Genomic DNA, 18,587 nt, shown 5'->3' with positions numbered 1-18,587 from the left:
AGCCTACAAAGTGAGCATCACTTTTAAATTTTTAGAGAGCTATGAAGGGGATGGGGGAGAAGGGAAGGAAAGGAGGAGAAGAGAGAGGAGAGAGGGGACAGGGGAAGGGGAAAGAGCGTGGAGTAAGGGGAGAGGGGAGAGAGAGAGGAGAGAGGAGAGAAGAGGAAGGAAGGAAAATATTCAACAGGAAATGTATATATTCTGTAAACCCCAAAATATTTACCATCTAGTGCTTTACAGAAATCTGCAATGGATAGTCTACACCCTTGTAGATGTAAATAATCCTTGGAAGATGTTTATGTTCATATTGAAAGAAAAACATCCTCCTTTTTGCCTATTTTCAAGTTTTTGGATAATTTCTTGATACTATATTTCATCTGAGCTACCAAAATGGTTGTGGGTTTAATTTGGCTAATAAAACAGTAAGGCTCTAGAGTGCCATACATGTATAGAGGGGTGCTGTGCCTTAAGTGAAGGGTTATTGGTTTTCAGAACCAATCCTTCAGAGTCTGACAAACTCATAATGGCGCCTGCCCAAGATTGTCTCTCCAAAGATATTCAGAAACCTAAAGTAAAATGTATTTGCCTCCAAGAACTCTGCTCCACTGTGTCATCTGCAGTCCCATTAGTTTTTATAAGAAAATCTGCATTTTTGTACTTCAGGATTAGCTTATAAACTATTAAGAATATTGGGCCTTTTCCTGAGATGACTTTTTTTTTTTTAACTACGCAACTGCTTTCACAATGACAGCACTGCCCTCCCTCTCTCATGGCCCAATTATGATGCCATCAAAACTACCTTGGTATATTAAACTTTTTCCCACGCAGACCAAGACTTCCTGATGCTATTCGTTTTCTATAAAATGAGGGTGATTAATAAAATTAAGCAACTCTTTGTGGTTGCCCACTCCAAAATAAAACTCCTACTGATAACATATGAAAATTCATCCCAGCTTTATGAAATATACCATTTATCTCCATTAGTTACTACTATCTATTGACCTCCCACTAGATATGAAACATTCTGCCACATATTTTAGCAGATGGAAAAATAATAAGATCCCATTCATGTCCCCAAAAGCTTAAAATCTGTCTAGAGAAATGCAAACAAAACTGCAAAGGGAAATGCATGAAAAGCAAAGTCCAAAGTATGGTGAAATCCATAGGGGTGATGTCCTAGCATAGTGGTCCCCAACCTTTTTGTCACCAGGGACCGGTGCTCCTATGAGAATCTAATGCCTGATGATCTGAGGTGGAGCTGAGGTGGAGATGCTAGTGCTGGGGAGCAGCTGCAAATACAGATGAAGGTTCCCTTGCTCTCCTGCCACTAACCTCCTGTTGTGTGGCCCAGTTCCTAACAGGCCACAGACCAGGAATCAGAATAGTTCATGTTCATAATTCCATGAAGCAGTCAAGAAGAGGTTTCCTATATTTGCAAATAGTAGTTACTACTATGAAAAATCAGGTGTTTTAGATAAAACAGAGGTTTGTCTGTCTTCTTGAAAAGGTCCAATGAGCGGACAAACCTAGACCCACACTGTCACATGGCAACAATCAACCAGATTCTTCTCAGAGAGTGGATGAGGAAACCATGGGCATGGCATCACCTGTGATTTTGATTATAAATACTGAATCTCAGCCTCCCACTGTCCCCTCCCAAAACTATAGCCCCTGAGATAGATACCCAGAACCCCCATGCACACAAAAGTAGAAGCACTGAGCTAGACCTGGACAAGATTTTTAGATATGCATGCGCTCTTCAGACTGGTGTGATCCCCACCAGTCTATTCCTTCGCTTTTGGTCTTCTTTAATCATTCACATTACCCGCCTGGTCCATGTAAATATTCCAGCTTTCAGCCCTAATTGAAATCCCATGGCCTATGAGCAAAGCTATCCAGAACTATATTTCAAAACTTTCTCTCACTACTCCCCAGCCCAAACCCTTCCCTTCAACTTTTACTAACTATCTAACATATCTTTCCTCCCATTACTTCTCCCATCATTTCTTTTACCTCAAGTTCTCTCCCCTGAAGGCATCAGGCCTGAAACATAGCATAAATTTGGTACATGATTATTTTATCTATCCATTCATTCGTTCATTCACATTTGAAACCATGTATGCAGACACAGTTTGCATTCCTAATTTGGGACTCTTCTAATGTCAGTTTTGCTCACATTTGTAATTCTAGCAACCAGCATAGTGTCTGGCATGCAGTAGGCATTCAATAGTGAAATGATTAAGGTAAAAAAATAAAATAAACAAATGAATAGAGAAATGTCTTATTAAGCCAGAATTTTGGTCACAAATATTTATTGCCCATTAGATACTGTGCTGGGCCCTGGGGATACAAGATAAATAAGATACCATCCCTATTCTCAAAGAGCTACCAATACATCTGGAGAGCCTAATAGATAAGCCATAATTATAACACAAGAGAATATGAACTATAAAAGAACTGTAAACATTAACTATTGCTTAAGTAATAGTGTATAACAAACAACCACTGAACATCAGTGGCATGGTACTGTTATTACTTGCTCATGAATCCAGGGTGGTCATCTAAATACCTTAGCTGTTCTTGGTTGGACTTGATTAATATCTGGAAGCTGACTGGAGGTCAGGTTCTCTTGGCTGGAATGACTGGCTCCTCTCCATGAGTCTTTTATCCTCCAGCAGTCTGCTCTGGGCATTTTCACATTGATGGCAAATGTGTAATTTTTTACTACAGAATGCTTAAGTTTGAGAGATCCAGTCAAGATGGTAGAGTAGGTAAATGCTGCGCTTGCCTCCTCTCACAACTACATCAAAATTTCAACTAAACTATAGCCACCACTGGGAGTCACCTGAAGTCTAGCTGAACAGAAGTCCTACAACTGGGGACACATGGAAGAGGCTATCTTAAAACTGGTAAGAGGGGCGGAGACACAAAACGAACTGGTTCTACTTCCATGTGTGGCGGTTGAGAATTGGGAGAAATATCTCAGCTGCGGACATCATCCCGGAAGAATGAGGAGTTCTGGTTCCACCCTAGGCTTCCCAGCGCTGGGTTTCAGTGCTGGGAAGAGATATCCCATAACTTCTGACTGTGAAAACCAGTGGAGATTGTGGCACAATGAAAACAGAGGCTGTGGGAATCACAGACTCCTCTTAAGGGGCCTACACATGGACTAACTCGCTGACAGACTCACTCACTCTGAGCTCTAGCACTGAGGAGGCATCTTAAAAGGTGCCAGGGACATACAAGAGGAATTGAGTTGTTTTGGGGGAAAAACTGGAGGGGCAGCTTTCTCCCAGACAGAAACACTGGCAGAGGGCTTTGTTCCTTTGTTGAGCCCTCCCCCTCCCCAATGTACAGACACGGGTGGGTGCCATATCTGAATCTCCTTCAAATAGCTGACATTGGTTGCCCCACCCTAACGATTTCCTAGACCCCGCCCCTCCCAAGGAGCAGGCCCACTTTCAGAGGATTTTCCTTACAAACCGCCTATCTCGGCTCATGCTGCCAGAATTTCCTAAAATCTCTCAAAGGTTCACAAAACCTAAATGAGCAGCATCTGGCCTCAGCATGCCCTATACCTCTTGCTAAGCAGCTTAAAGCCCAACACTAAGGCAGCCAGCCTCAGTTTGTAGCTGGGCATTTCAAGGCACTTCCAAATCCAGCATGGGTGGTGACCATCTGCAGATTGCTTGGTAGCTCAAGCTAGGTGGCCCCAGGAAGGGCACAAGCTACAGCTGAACTTGGCCAGCAGCAGGAACCCTCCCAGGAGGCAAGGCCCCAGCCTGCATGCCCGCCGGCCAGTCTGAGCTGGAACACCACCTACGGTCAGATCTGAGGACAATGCACCCAAAGGACAGAGAGCCCTGCTAAAGTGAATCCTGCTCTGGAGGGTCAGCCCCTGCACAACAGCTCCTCCACTGGTCATGGCCAATCATCGCAACCAATTAGCTCAAGGGTCAATTCCCATTGATGAGTAAACAGCAACAAGGCTCAACTACAACAAGAATTCACACAAAACCCACACACGGGACATACCTGGAGCACCTGGCTCAGGTGACCAAGGAAGACTGTGACACTGGGACCCACAACACACCTACTACATAAAGCCACTCTACTAAGACCAGGAGGCATAGTCGCCCTACCTAATACCTGAAAACAAACAGTAGGCAGCCAAAAGTGGAAGACAAACACGTACCCAGTGAAAGAACAGAACAAAGTTCCAAAAAAAGAATAAACAAAATGGAGACAAGCAATCTACCAGATGCGTAGTTCAAAACACTTGTTATAAGGATGCTCAATGAACTTAGGAGGAGAGTAGATGAATGCAGTGAGAAATTTTACAAAGAATGAAATGTGAAAGTGAAGATATAAAACAGAAAAAAAGAATCAGCCAGAAATGAAGAATACAATAACTCAAATGAAGAATACCTTAGGAGGACTTAACAATAGGTTAGATAAAGTGGAGGATAAAATCAGCAATTTAGAAGATAAGATGGCAGAAAATACCCATTAGACCAGCAAAAAGAAAAAATAATCCCCCAAAGGAGGATAGTTTAAGAGGCTTCTGGGACAACAAGCATACCAACATTTGCATCATTGGGGTACCAAAAGGAAAAGAGAGAGAACAAGGAACTGACAACTTATTTCAAGAAAAAATGACTAAAACCTTCCCTAACCTGATGAAAGAAATAGACATACAACCCCAGAGAATCCCAGACAAGATGAACTGAAACAGGACCACACACACACCAAGACACATCATCATTAAAATGCCAAAGGCTAAAGACAAACAGAGATTCTTTAAATCAGTTAGTTACCTACAAGAGAGCTCCCATAAGACTGTCAGAGGATTTCTCAACAGAAACTTTGCAAGCTAGAGGGGATTGGCACAAAATATTCAAAGTGATGAAAAACAAGGACCTACAACCCAAATTACTCTATCCAGCAAAGCTATCATTTAGAATTGAAGGACAGATAAAGACCTTCCCAAACAAGAAAAAGCTAAAAGACTTCATCATCACCAGGCCAGTATTACAGGAATTGTTAGAGGAACTTCTTTAAGATGAAGAAGGAAAAAGAAAAAAGAGATAAAAAATATGAAAAACAAAATGGCAATAACCACATATCTATCAACAATTACTTTCAATGTAAATGGATTAAATGCTCCAATCAAAAGATAGAGTAGCTGAATGGATAAGAAAACAAGACCCTAACATATGCTGCCTACAAGAGACTCACTACAGATTGAAAGACATACACAGACTGAAAGCAAAAGTATGAAGAAAGATGTTTCATGAAAATAGAAACAAACAAAAAGCTGGGGTAGCAAGACTTCTACAAGAAAAAGAGACAAAATACTTATACAAGACAAAATGCTACTTTAAAGGGAGAGACATGTGAGTGAATTCATATGTTCATTGTAACATTCTTTACAGTAGCCAAGATATGGAGGCATCCTGGGTGTCCACCAATGGATGAATGGATAAAGAAGAGGTGGTATACATACACACACAATGGAATATTACTCAGCCATAAAAAAGAATGAAATCTTGCTATCTGCAACAACACGATGGACTTAAAGGGTACTGGGCTAAGTGGAGTAAGTCAGACAGAGAAAGACAAATGTCATATGTGGAATTTAGAGAACAGGATAAACAAACAAACAACAGAAACAAGCTCATAGATACAGAGGGCATTCTGATGGTTTTCAGAATGGGGGGTGGGGGATGAGTGAAGGGGGAACTAAGAGGTAAAAACTGTTAGTTACAAAATAGTCCTGGGGATGCAGAGTATAGCATGGGGAATATAGTAGTAGTATTGTAATAACTACATATGGTGTCAAATGGGTACTGGAATTTTTGAGGTGATCACTTCCTAACTTATATAAATGTCTAATCACTGTGTTGTACACTTGAAACTAATATAATATCATATGTCAACTATAATTGAAAAAATAAAAATACAAAATTAATTTTTAAAAGAATGCTTAAATTTCATTTTTCCTTTTGTTAAGATAAAACCATTTTCCCAAGGAAATAATACAATTTTGCACAGAGACCAAATGAACTACATATGTCTTATGATTTGAGTATGATATATGATATATGAACTGCCACCTCTGCCTCTTCACCCAGCAATACTTCTTGGTGATGCCCTTGGCTTTAAATCCTCCCGCAGGCTGCAAATATGGCATGAGGTCATTTGAACGAAGTGACTCACTGCTATGCTGAACTTCATGAGACTTGCACCAAATGGAACTGACCTTCAAAGGAATCCCAATAGGACTGTGAAGAATCTTGGAATTTGGGTGCAAAATGACTCAGAACCAGCAGAAACACTCAATAACTCTTCAAAGCTTTCTCTGTATCATGTCTACTAGCATCACATTGGCCAAAGAAAGTCAAATGATAATTTCGGATCAAGGGGCAAGCAAATAGAACCCCTTCTTGATGTCAGAGGCTTTAAAGTCACATGGCAAAAGGTGTAGATAGAGGGGGTATTAAGAATTGGGCCATTTTTACAAAGAACTCATACAACTCAATAACAAAAAAAAAAAAAAAGAATGAATGATCTAATCAAAACAATGGACAGAGGACCTAAACAGACACTTCTCCCTAGAGGACATACAAATGGCCTACAAACATATGAAAAGATGCTCAACATCGCTAGCTATTAGGGAAATGAAAATCAAAACCACAATAAGACACCATCTCACACCTTTTCGAGCAGCTATAATCAACAGGACAATCAATAACAAATGTTGGAGAGGATGCGGAGAAAAAGGACCCCTCTTACACAGCTGGTGGGACTGCAAATTGGTACAGCCACTATGGAAAACAGAATAGAGGTGTCTCAAAAAACAAAGAATTGATCTACCATATGATCCAGCAATCCCTCTACTGGATATTTACTCCAAAGACTTAAAAACCCATATCTGAAAAAATATTTGCACACTGACGTTTATAGCAGCATTATTCACAGTGGCCAGGACATGGAAGCAACCAAAGTGTCCTACAATAGACAATAGGCTAAAGAAACTGTTGTACATATATAGAATGGAATATTACTCAGCCATAAAAAGAGATGAAATACTGCTATTTGCAACAACATGGATGGACCTTGAGATGATCATGCTAAGCAAAATAAGCCACACTGAAAAAGTAGAAAATCACACGATATCACTTATATGTGGGATATAAACCTAAAAGCAACAAATGAACAGGACAAACAGACTCGGGGACATGGACAATGGACTAGTGGTTATCAAGAGTAGGGAGTGGGGGAGGAGGGGAGAGATAGACAGGGTAAAGGGGGTCAGATATAGGGGAGTAGGGGGAGGGTGAAGTGTGTAAATGGGATCAAATATATGGTAGCTGAAGGAAACTGGATTTTGGGTGGTAATCACACAATAGAATATAGATGTCAAATTATAATGTAACACCTGAAAATTATATAATTGTATTAACCAATATTCCCCAATAAATTTAAACTTGCTTGGAGCTCCAGGGCCCTGCTAAGCCAGCGCTGCCACAGGCTCCTTCCAGCCACCATCAAGATCATTACTGGGACCTCATCAGCCACGATGAGGTATTCTCAGACACTTACAAGATCTGGGAGATGGCAGAGGAGCTGTGCATGAAGGTAGAGGGGAAGATGGTCAATAGAACAGAAGGTAACATTGATGATTCGCTCATTGGTGGAAATGCCTCTGCTGGAGCCCCTGAGGAGGAAGGAACTGGAAAGCACAGTAATCACTGATGTTGCTATTGTCATGAACCATCATTTGCAGGAAATGAGCTCCACAAAAGAAGCCTACATCAAAGATTACATAAAATTCATCAAAGGGAAACTTGAAGAACAGAGAACAGAAAGAAAACCTTTTATAGCCCAACAAATTGCCAAACAAATCAAGCACATCCTTGCTAATTTCAAAAAAAAACTATTAGTTCTTAATTGATGAAACCATAAATCCAGATGGCATAGTTACTCTGCTGGACTACCATGAGGTTGGTTTGACTCCATGTATGATTTTCTTTAGGGGTGGTTTAGAAATGAAGAAATGTTAACAAATTTAGCAATTTGGATCTATCACCTGTCATTATAACTGGCTGCTGCTTTTCATCCACACACCAGGAGTAGGACAAATGGGACTGATGTTATCTTGAGCTCTTCATTTATTTTGACCTTGTTTTATTTAGAGCGGAAGCACTGTTTTTAAGAAAAAGATGTCATGTGAGTCGTCTAAAAATAAAATGCATTTAAACTCAAAAAAATATATATTGAACCTTTTCAATGTATCGAGCTTTGTCCTAGGCACTCCATACGTACTCCTAACAAATCTAAGATGTGTGTGATTATTCCAGGTATAGATGAAGAAACTAAGTTTCAGAGAAGTCTGATAACTTGCTCAAGGCTGCACACCCAGGATTCATACACTCTAGAACCTCCACTCTACTGAGCTACACCATAGAAATTAAAGCTATGCCCATCTCCTTGTCTTCCTTTTCCTTACTGAAAGAGTCTATGTAATGGTTTTCACATATAGATCATTATTGGCCAAATATAGAGCCCCAAGAATTAAAATTTCAGTAAGTGAACCACCAGGAGTAAATTACAGCACAGCTCATCCATGAAATTGCAGTTGTGTACTTTTAGGGCCATTGTATTCTAACAGACAAAGCCTATTTGTTTTCCTTTTCCTGCAATATCAAATTTTGAAATTGCCTCCTTGGTTCAAAAAATTCTGATGCCATTTGTGTTGTGTCAGTTGCAAAACAAATTCAAGTAATCATGAAGATTTTAATAATTATGGGCCAACCACATTTGAGATCTTGTCCACCAGCATATGTTGTCATTTACTTCAAATAAACTTCATATTTAATAATAATAATAAGGACCAACCAAAGATGAGGATTGTGCTTTCTCATCGTATGAATAATGCATTTTTAATGAAACCATTTCATTTCTCAATTTTGAAATCTATAGCCCAAGTTTTCCTTCCTATCACATTTTTTGTTCTGGGTGGTCATTTGCCTGCCTTGCTGACAACGTCAAGATACAGGAAAGAAAGAAATCAAGTACATAGACATAAACCTTAGTTTTTTCAGGGTCATTTGGTATTGCCATCAAAGGAAATTTTCTCACTCTAAAGGACCGGATTCTTATTTGGTGCAACCCATTTGCTTGCTCTCCTGAAATACACAATTTTCCTTCTATTCCAGGAATTGGCTCCCATCAGTGTCTGGCATGGAATAAAAAACTAAAAAAATCAAATGAAGCCTTGCCTCAACAATCCCATCAAATTCTCCTATGGAACTTCTAAAATGGCCCACTTTGCAAAGTGACATAACAAGCAATGAGCTTTCTAGTGATTCATCTGGAAAGACAAAGCCTTGGCTGATTATCTGTAAGCCTTTCCATAAGGTAGGGGGGAAAAAACTTTATTATGATCTACATCAGGGTGGCAAAAGCCTTCATTTCACATCACAACTCAAGTCAGATGATAGTTCTGCCTGGACCACTGTGGTGAGAACAATTTTGAACATGATGGGAAATGTGCAGCAATCGATTAGTAATGTCCGCTTAGTTATACAATTAGGAGTAGTGGCCTGTGTGCCATTCATGGCTTTGTTCTAAAAGTCACAGGTGTTTAAAAGTTTATTCACCTCCAAAGAGAAAACTAAGAAGTCAAATTGTCATTATTTGCAGATGACATGATTATCTATATAGAAAACCCTAAAGACTCCACAAGAACACTACTAGAAACAATAAGCAAATATAGTAAAGTTTCTGAATGCAAAATCAATGTTCAAAAATCTATAGTGTTCCTATACTCTACTAATGCACTGTCAGAAAAAGAAGTAGAAAAAAATATTTCTTTTGCAATTGCAACAAAAAGAATAAAAAACCTAAGAATAAATGTAACGAAACTTGTGAAGGACCTATAAAATGAAAACTATAAGACCCTATTAAAAGAAATCAAAGAAGATACAAAGAAATGGAAAGACATTCCATGTTCTTGGGTTGGAAGAAGCAACATAGTTAAAATGACCTTATTACTTAAAGCATTATACAGATTTAAGGCAATCCCCATCAAAATCCCATCTGCATTTTTTAAAGATATAGAACAAAAAATCATCAGATTTGTATGGAAGCACAAAAGACCCCGAATCGCCAAAGCCATCCTGAGAACATGGAATGAAGCTGGAGGCATCACTCTGCCCGACTTCGAATTATACTACAAAGTGAAAGTAATCAAAATGGTATGGTATTGGCTGCAAAACAGACACATGGACCAGTGGAACAGAATCAAAAATCCGGAAATAAACCCATGTTTATGTGGGCAAATAATTTTTGACAAAAATGCCAAACATATGCAGTAGAGAAAGGAAAGCCTCTTCCTTGGTGCTTGAAAAACTGGAAAGCCACCTGCAAAAGCATGAAACTAGACTGTTGTATATCACCACACACCAAAATTAACTCAGAATGGATTAATGATCTGAATATAAGACCTGAAACAATAAAGTGCATAGAAGAAAACATAGGGACGAAACTCAAGGATCTTGGACTTAAAGAGGATTTTATGAATTTAACCTCAAAGGCAAGGGAAGTAAAAGCAAAAATAAGTAAATGAGACTACATTAAACTTAAAAGCTCTGTTCAGCAAAAGAAATTGTCAACAAGGTAAAGAGACAACCATCTGAATGGGAAAATGTATTTGCAAGCAATGCTGTCAATAAGGTGCTGATATCCAAAATATACAAAGAACTCATAGCACTCAATAACGACAAAAAAAATTCCAATCAAAAAATGAGCAGAGGATCTGAATAGACACTTCTCCCAAGAAGACATACAAGAAGCCAACAAATGTATGAAGAGATGCTCAACATCGCTAGCTATTAAGGAAATGAAAATGAGAGAGGATGGAGAGAAAAAGGAATCCTCATACACAGCTGGTGGGACTGCAATTGGTACAGCCACTATGGAAAATAGTATGGAGGTTCCTCTAAAAACTAAGACTTGATCTACCGTATGATCCAGCAATTCCTCTGCTGGATATAGACCCCAAAAACTTGAAAATTCATTCCCAAAAAGATATTTGCACACTAATGTTCATAGCAGCATTATTCACGGTGACCAGAAGCAATCTAAGTGTCCTATAAAAGATGATTGGAATATACATACAATGGAATATTACTCAGCCATAAGAAGAGATGAAATACTGCCATTTGCAACAACATGGATGGACCTCGAGATAATCATGCTAAGCAAAATAAGCCAGATAGAAAAAGTAGAAAACCATATGATATCACTTATATGTGGGATATAAACCTAAAAGCAACAAATGAACATAACACACAGAGACTCATGGTCATGGACATGGACAATAGACTAGTGGTTACCAGAGGAAGAATATCTCTCTCTCTCTCTCTCTCTCTCTCTCTCTCTCTCTCTCTCTCTCTCTCTCTCTCTCTATATATATATATATATATATATATATATATATATAATATACATATATATATTAAATTGTACATCTGAAACTTACTGGATTTCATTAACCAATTTCACCAAAAAAATAAATTTAAAAAGTTTTTTAATAAATAAATAAATAATAAATAAAGTTCATTCACCTAGAGTTATCCAGTATGTTTTATTACATATGGACAATAAAAAAGTGTCTTTTGATGCCCAGCATAACTGATGACACTAAAGGAATTACAGTAGATACCAGCATTTTCTACAATGGGCCAATGGTCAGAGAAGTCATCTACGGATTTTCCTTAGACGGCTTTGTAAGAAAACTATAATAAGCTTACATATTTTTTGTTCATAGCTAAGCTCCACAGAATTGACTTCACCCAATTGGATTTCTCTTTTAAAATAAATCATTATTTTTTTCTATTCTCCCCTCATAGTTTAGAAATTGAGTACTATAAAATGACTATTGTAACCATGTCCTTCTGCAGCCCAGAATCAAATCAGTGGCTTTTCACCAGGGCACTTGGTCAGACAATACTGAGAGCCTCGTTCAATAAAAGCAATGCACCCCATAGCATGACTCCAAGGACCACCTCAGATCACTAGGTAGAAATCAACTGCCTATCTTGTCTGGTACCTCATTAAAGTTCAAAAATAATAGTTGTTCTGACTAGTTGGCACTTATTGCACATTCTCCCTTATCATCTTGTAGAGCCCTGGGAAGAGAAACAACTTTACTGAGTGATGTCAGCAGAGACCGGGGAACCAATGGTGTTTTGTGCACTAAACGAAGGTTGGAGCACAATCGCAATTGAAAAAAATCAAAATATTTAAAAAAAAAAAAAAAAAAAAAAAGGGCCGCCCTTTCCTTTTTTTCCTTATCCTTTACTGCCACCTCAAGGATTTTCTAAGAACAGCTCAAATAAAGTCAAGATCTTCAACCAAAGAGGGAGGTCCAGAGAGAGCTCACCTGAGTTCACCTGATGCAGATGTGTAGTGGGATACAGTGAGCCCCTTCTGGTACCTGGACAGGCTTCTTTCAAATTCCTTCTGTAATCGCCACAATAAGTATTGACACAAGAAATTCCAAACCTAAAGAAAAGGTTAAAGTGTTTATTATGAGCCAGGAATTTGGAGGCCAATCCGGGGAGCAAAATCTCAAGGGATTAAGATGATGCTCCAGGGAACAGCAATTTTTTAGTTTATTTTATACATTAGAATCAAAGGGAAGACTTAAAAAGTTACATGAAATCCATTGGTGGCAGATTAAAGAGGCAGGGAAAAAGCAAAGCAGGGAAATCTCTAGGATTAGATGAAAAGTAAAATGGAGGGGTACATGTTTCTTTCATATTGATGGATGCAGAATAGTTAATATTTAATATACGTATAGTGTACAGAGGAATGTGGGTAAAGGATAATAACGAGGAATGTTGGGGTTGCCTCTCCCCATACCGGGTGTTTATCTTCGGAGGTCTGGAAAGGAGATCATTATTAATATTTTAAGTATGTTATTTTAGATACAAAAAAATAATGGGAAAATGGGGGACAGGGAAAGTGGTGTAGATGATAGAGGCTCTGTTCATCCCTCTGGGGACCAAATGAAAGTTGTAACAGAAACAAGGAGCAGCAGCAACAGAAAATCACCTGGGATGAACAAGCCATACAACAAGGAAAAAATCCAAGAAAGCACTCCACAACGGCAGAAGGTAAGACGGGGTGAGGACGCAGGCTTCCCAGTCTCAAGCAGCTGAGTAAGATGGAGGCTGCGGCAATGGCAGCTACAGAAGCCTCTTAAAGGGGCCGCATCTGCAAGCGGATTTTTGCGGTGACAGACCTGCTCGCTCTGAGCACTAGAGCCAATTTATTTGTGCGTAGGGGCACCAGCGACTTACAGGGAGACATTATCTGAGTGAGGGCCTAGGCAAGAAGTGCCAACAGTATCCACTGTTCCCTCTTGAGCCCTCTCACCTCCCAGTGCAGAGACACAGCGCCACCATAGCCCCGACATCATCAAACTGGATAATAGAGGTCGCTCCACCCAGAGGATTCCCTGAAACCCTGCCTATCCCAACTTGCCCCATTACCCAAGCCACATCCAGGTGTAGCCTCAGTGAGTCAGGTGCTCCTTACTGAGACTCACACTGGAGGAGGCAGCTGGCCTTGATTTCTGGTGTGGACTTTTGAGGCAACTATAAGCACAGCATCTGTGCATTGCTTGCTGAATCTTAACAGGTGCCCCTAGAGGGTCAGAGGCTTGGGCTGTTTGGCCTGCAGCTGAACCCCTCTCAGGACTGTGCCATTGGACACCTACTACACAAATCCACACTAATAAGACTAGGAGACTTAAGGTCTTTGCTTAGTACATAGAAACATTCACAGAAAGACTGCTAAAATGGGAAGACAAAGAAGCAGAAACCACATGAGAGAAGAGAACAGAAATCCAGATATAACGGAGTCAAGCAATCTAACAGATGCAGAGTTCAAAACACTGGTTACAAAGATGCTCAATGAACTTTTGGGAAGTGTAGATAAATTCAGTGCGAACTTCAACAAAGGGATAAAAAAATAAATAAAAATAAAAATGGAAATTACAAAAGGGAACCAGTCGGAAATAAAGAACACATTAGTTGAGATGAGAAGTGCATTAAATAGAATAAACAAAATAATAACAAAGTGAATAAAGAAGAGGATCAAATGCCCTATCTAGAGGACAGGAAAGCCAATCAAGACACTCAATCAGAATGGCAAGAAAAAAGATGCCAAAACTATAAAATAATTTAAGGAGGATATAGGACCCTATTAAGGCTCCAAATATTCATCTGATCAGTATAACTGAAGAAAATCGAGATGTTGAACAGCTGTTTGAAGAAATAATGATAGAAAACTTCCCTAACCTGGTGAAGGAAATGGACAGAAAATCCCAGGAAGCTCAGAGAATTTGAAAAATCAGGGATCCAAAGAGGCCCACATCAAGATACATCATAATTAAAATGTCAAAGGTTAAATACAAAGAGAGAATCTGAAAAGCAGCAAGAGAAAGGCAGTTGCTTACCTACAAGGGAGCACCCATTAGACTGGCAGCTGATTTCTCAAAAGAAACTATGCAGGACAGAAGGGCTTGGCACAAAATACTCAACACGATGAAGACCCAGGATATACAACCAAGAATACTTTATCCAGCAAAGCTATCATTTAGAATCGAAGGGCAGATAAAGAGCTTCCCAGACAAAAATAAGCTAAAGGAATGTATCACCACCAAGCCAATATTACAGGAAATGTTGAAGGGACTTCTTTAAGAGAAAAAAACATGTATCAAAAACAGGAATAAAGAATGGTAGCAACTACATTCCTATCAATAAGTATCTTAAGTGGAAAAGAATTAAGTGCTCAAACCAAAAGATAGAGTAGCTGAAAGGATAAGAAAACAAGACCCCTACATAAGAAAAGGAAAGGGATGAAGAAAAGATATTCTGATGGATCTAGAAGGTATTTAAGTCAGACAGAGAAAAATAAACACTATATGATTTCACTTATATGCAGAATCTAAGTAATAAAATGAACGAACTAATCAAAAATAGACTCACAAACATAGTGGACAATTTGGTGTTGGACAGAGGGGAGCGGGGTTGGGGAAGTGGGAGTAACTGGTGAAGGGTTAAAAAAGTACAAATTAGTAGTTGATAGATGGTTACAGGGATAGGGAGCATGGTATAGAGAATGCAGTTAGCATTAATACGTTGGCTAGGTGGAGGGTCAGGGGAGGGAGGATGCAATTGAGGAGATCATTTTATGAACTATATAGATGTCTAACCAATGTACTGTATACTTGAAACTAAATTTTTTAAAAAATAAAATAATAATAATAATAATAATAATGGAAAGGACTTGTTCAAGGTAGGGATTAATCTGTCATATAGACCTTAGGATGTGACTTCCCACCAGAACATGGAAATGAGAACATGTATTTCCTTCCAGAGTATCTATTTTTAAGAGAAATGAGAATTCCAGTATTTTACTTTGCTCTCCTTTAAATGATGGCTCTATGTTTAAAAATGACCACACAAGCCAGAAAATAGACCAGTGTATCCTATCTGGCCTTTGTGCCTCCAGGGCCTCTGGTTCAGATATTTAATTAGTTCAAGAAAGATCTTCCTATGAACTATACCAATCAAAGAACACCGCAGGACTTGTAAGTCCTGAACTGGACCTTTGAAAGTAGAGAATGTTTTTGGCAAGAAGAGGGAGAATATTTCAGTTTAGGAGAGTCACTCGTAGAATGGAAAGCTACAGTCAAACATCTTCAAGTCTTTCCAACCCTGAGCTGGGGCAAAAAAAAAAAAAAAAAGACAAATGTGTAAAATGTAAGAAATACCGATAAACAGAGATAGAAGAGCCTTCCTCTTTAAACACCTAGCTTATTTAGATCAGGTGGAAAAGCAGACATCCCTGACTTCTCCCATCACTCATGCTTGTATTCAGAGAAGGAAAACCCATTTAAATGATCATTTTACAGGAACTCTAAAATTCAAAGACATATTAGTGGGAGAGAGAAGGAAGAGAAGAAGAGAGATGGAAAAAGCTGAAGACTCATCTATGCATGCATTTATTTATACATGTAGAGCTTCTGCTATGTGCCAGGAGTTATTTCAGGAGCTGAAGATGCAGTTGTGAATAAAGCAGTCAATGCCCCCATCTTCAGGGAGCCTCTATTCCAGTGAGGGAAGAGAGATAATAAACAAATAAACATGTAAATACATAATATATCAATTGTGCATAACCATGTGACTCTCTGGGGAGGAGTCCCAGACAGAGAGAACAGCAAATGCAAAGATCCTGAGATAAGACTGATCACAACATGTTTGAGGAACAGTGTGGGAGGCAAAATTCTAAGAGGGACCCCATGATCTCCCCCTAATTCTGCGTCACTCCCATAATTATGTATGTTAAAGTAATTTTGCTGATGTGATTAAGATTACTAATGAACTGACCTTTAGTTAGAAAGGTTATTCAGGTGAGCCTAACCTAATTGCATTAGTCCTTTAAAAGCAAAGAGTTCTCTGACTGTCTACAGAAGGGAAACTCTGAGAAATTCAAACCATGAAAAAGCTTGGAGATGGCGGAGAACATGTGGCAAAGAATGTGGGTGACCTCCAGGAGCTGAGAGTAGCCCTCAGGTGATAGCGGGCGGCCTGGGGGGTGGGCACCATGTAACAGGATCCCAGCCCTACAACCACAAGGCACTGAGTTCTACCAACAACCTGAACGAATTTGGGAGTCAACTCCATCCCATTCCAGCACACAGCTAATTTTGGCCTAAGCAGAAAACGTGTCTGAGCCCACCCATACTTCTTACCTACAAAACTGTGAGATAATAATAAATGACAGGGGTGGGGGAGAGAGGTTCAGCTGCTACACTTATAGTAATTTACTATGCAGTAACAGAAAACTAACAGAAATAGCAAAAAGGTCCATATGGCAGGGGTGGAGTAAGCAAGGGGAGTTTTTGAGAAAATAAAATCTGAGAGCTCGCCAGAGGCCAAAAAACACAAGGCTTACTCTGCAGTGGTCAGGCCACTGGAAGGTCTGAGCAGAAGAAACATGGCTATGACTTGTTTCTGAGAGCTCAGCACTGCTTGATGAACTGACATCCAGAGAAAGCAACTGCACTGATGGGGTTCCCAGTGACCTCCAGCAGCACTGGAAAACACTTAATTATAAAACGTTCAGAAGAACCCAGCAAAACAAATGGAAAACAGAGAAATTGAGAGACAAAGCATATTAAATACAGCATTAAAGATATACAAGTAAAAGATGGGAAAAAATTGCATAGATGATAGCGGCTTTGTTCATCCTTCTTGGCAACCAAATCAAAGTTGTGACAGAAACATGAAGCAAACAGCAGAGAAAGTCACCTGGGATCTAGACAAAAGAAGTACTACAACTAAGTAGAGAAATAATTAATCAACCTGCGATGATAGAAGGTAGGAGGGGGTGAAGACACAAGACTGCTTGGTCCGCACCGGCTGAGTGGGACAGAGGCTGGCAGCTGCAGACACCTCTTAAAGGAACCATGTCAGCAAGCGGACTTTCAAGGTGACGGACCTGCTCACTCTGAGCACCAGCGCTCGGTCGGCTGTGCAGGGGGTACCAGGGACTTACAGGAGGACACTGAGTTGTCAGAGTGAGAGCCAGAGAGAAGTGCTGGCGGTAGCTGTTGTTCCTCTGTTGAGCCCTTCCCACCCCTGCCTCGCCCCCTCACCAGCGTGCGGGTGCAGCTCCACCATACCAGAGATGTCATCTAACTGGATAACACAGGTTGCTCCGCCCAGAGGATTTCCTGAAACTCCACCTACGGCCCCAGCCAAGCCACATCTAGGTATATCCTAGACGAGTCCCATGCTCCTTGCTGAGCAGCGCCAAGACTCACACTGGTGGCAGCTGGCCTTAGTTTCTGGTGTGGTTTCTTCTTTTCCTTTTTTTTAATTAATTTATTTTTTTGCTTTTGTTAGGGTGACATTGGTTAACGAAATCCAGTAAGTTTTAGGTGATGTGGTTTCTTGAGGCACTATAAGCACAACTTCTGTGAACTGCTCACTGAATCTTAACAGAAGGCCACAGAGGGGCACAGGTTGGGGCTAAACTTGGCCTGCAGCTGAACCCCTCTCAGAATTGTGCCACTGGACACCTACTACACAAAGCCATTCTACAACTGGGAGACTTAAGATCTTCGCATAGTATATAGAAACAAACACAGAAAGGCAGTCAATATGGAAAGACAAAGAAGCAGAAACCATATGAGAAAACAGAACAGAGATCCAGAAATAATGGAGTCAGGCAATCTAACAGATGAAGAGTTCAAAACACTGGTTATAAAGATGCTCAGTGAACTTTTGGGAAGGGTAGATGAATTCAACGAGAACTTCGACAAAGACATAAAAAATGTAAAAATAGAAATGGAAATTATAAAAGGGAACCAGTCAGAAATGAAGAACACATTATCTAAGATGAGAAGTATGTTAAATGGCATAAACAAAGTGAAGAAAGAAGAGGATCAAATGACCTATATAGAGGATGGGAAAGCCAAGGACACTCAATCAGATGGCAAG

At 39.7% G+C, this 18,587-nt stretch overlaps 1 pseudogene; it reads left to right on the top strand.

Moving 5' to 3' along the window:
• The first annotated feature begins 7,572 nt into the window (after nt 1-7,572).
• On the top strand, nt 7,573-8,066 carry LOC107498556 (annotated as a pseudogene).
• The last annotated feature ends 10,521 nt before the right edge of the window (nt 8,067-18,587 follow it).

Source organism: Rousettus aegyptiacus, unplaced genomic scaffold (genome assembly GCF_014176215.1).
Source record: "Rousettus aegyptiacus isolate mRouAeg1 unplaced genomic scaffold, mRouAeg1.p scaffold_m13_p_4, whole genome shotgun sequence".
Taxonomy (NCBI): Eukaryota; Metazoa; Chordata; class Mammalia; order Chiroptera; family Pteropodidae; genus Rousettus; species Rousettus aegyptiacus.
This window is presented reverse-complemented; position numbering and strand designations above follow the sequence as displayed.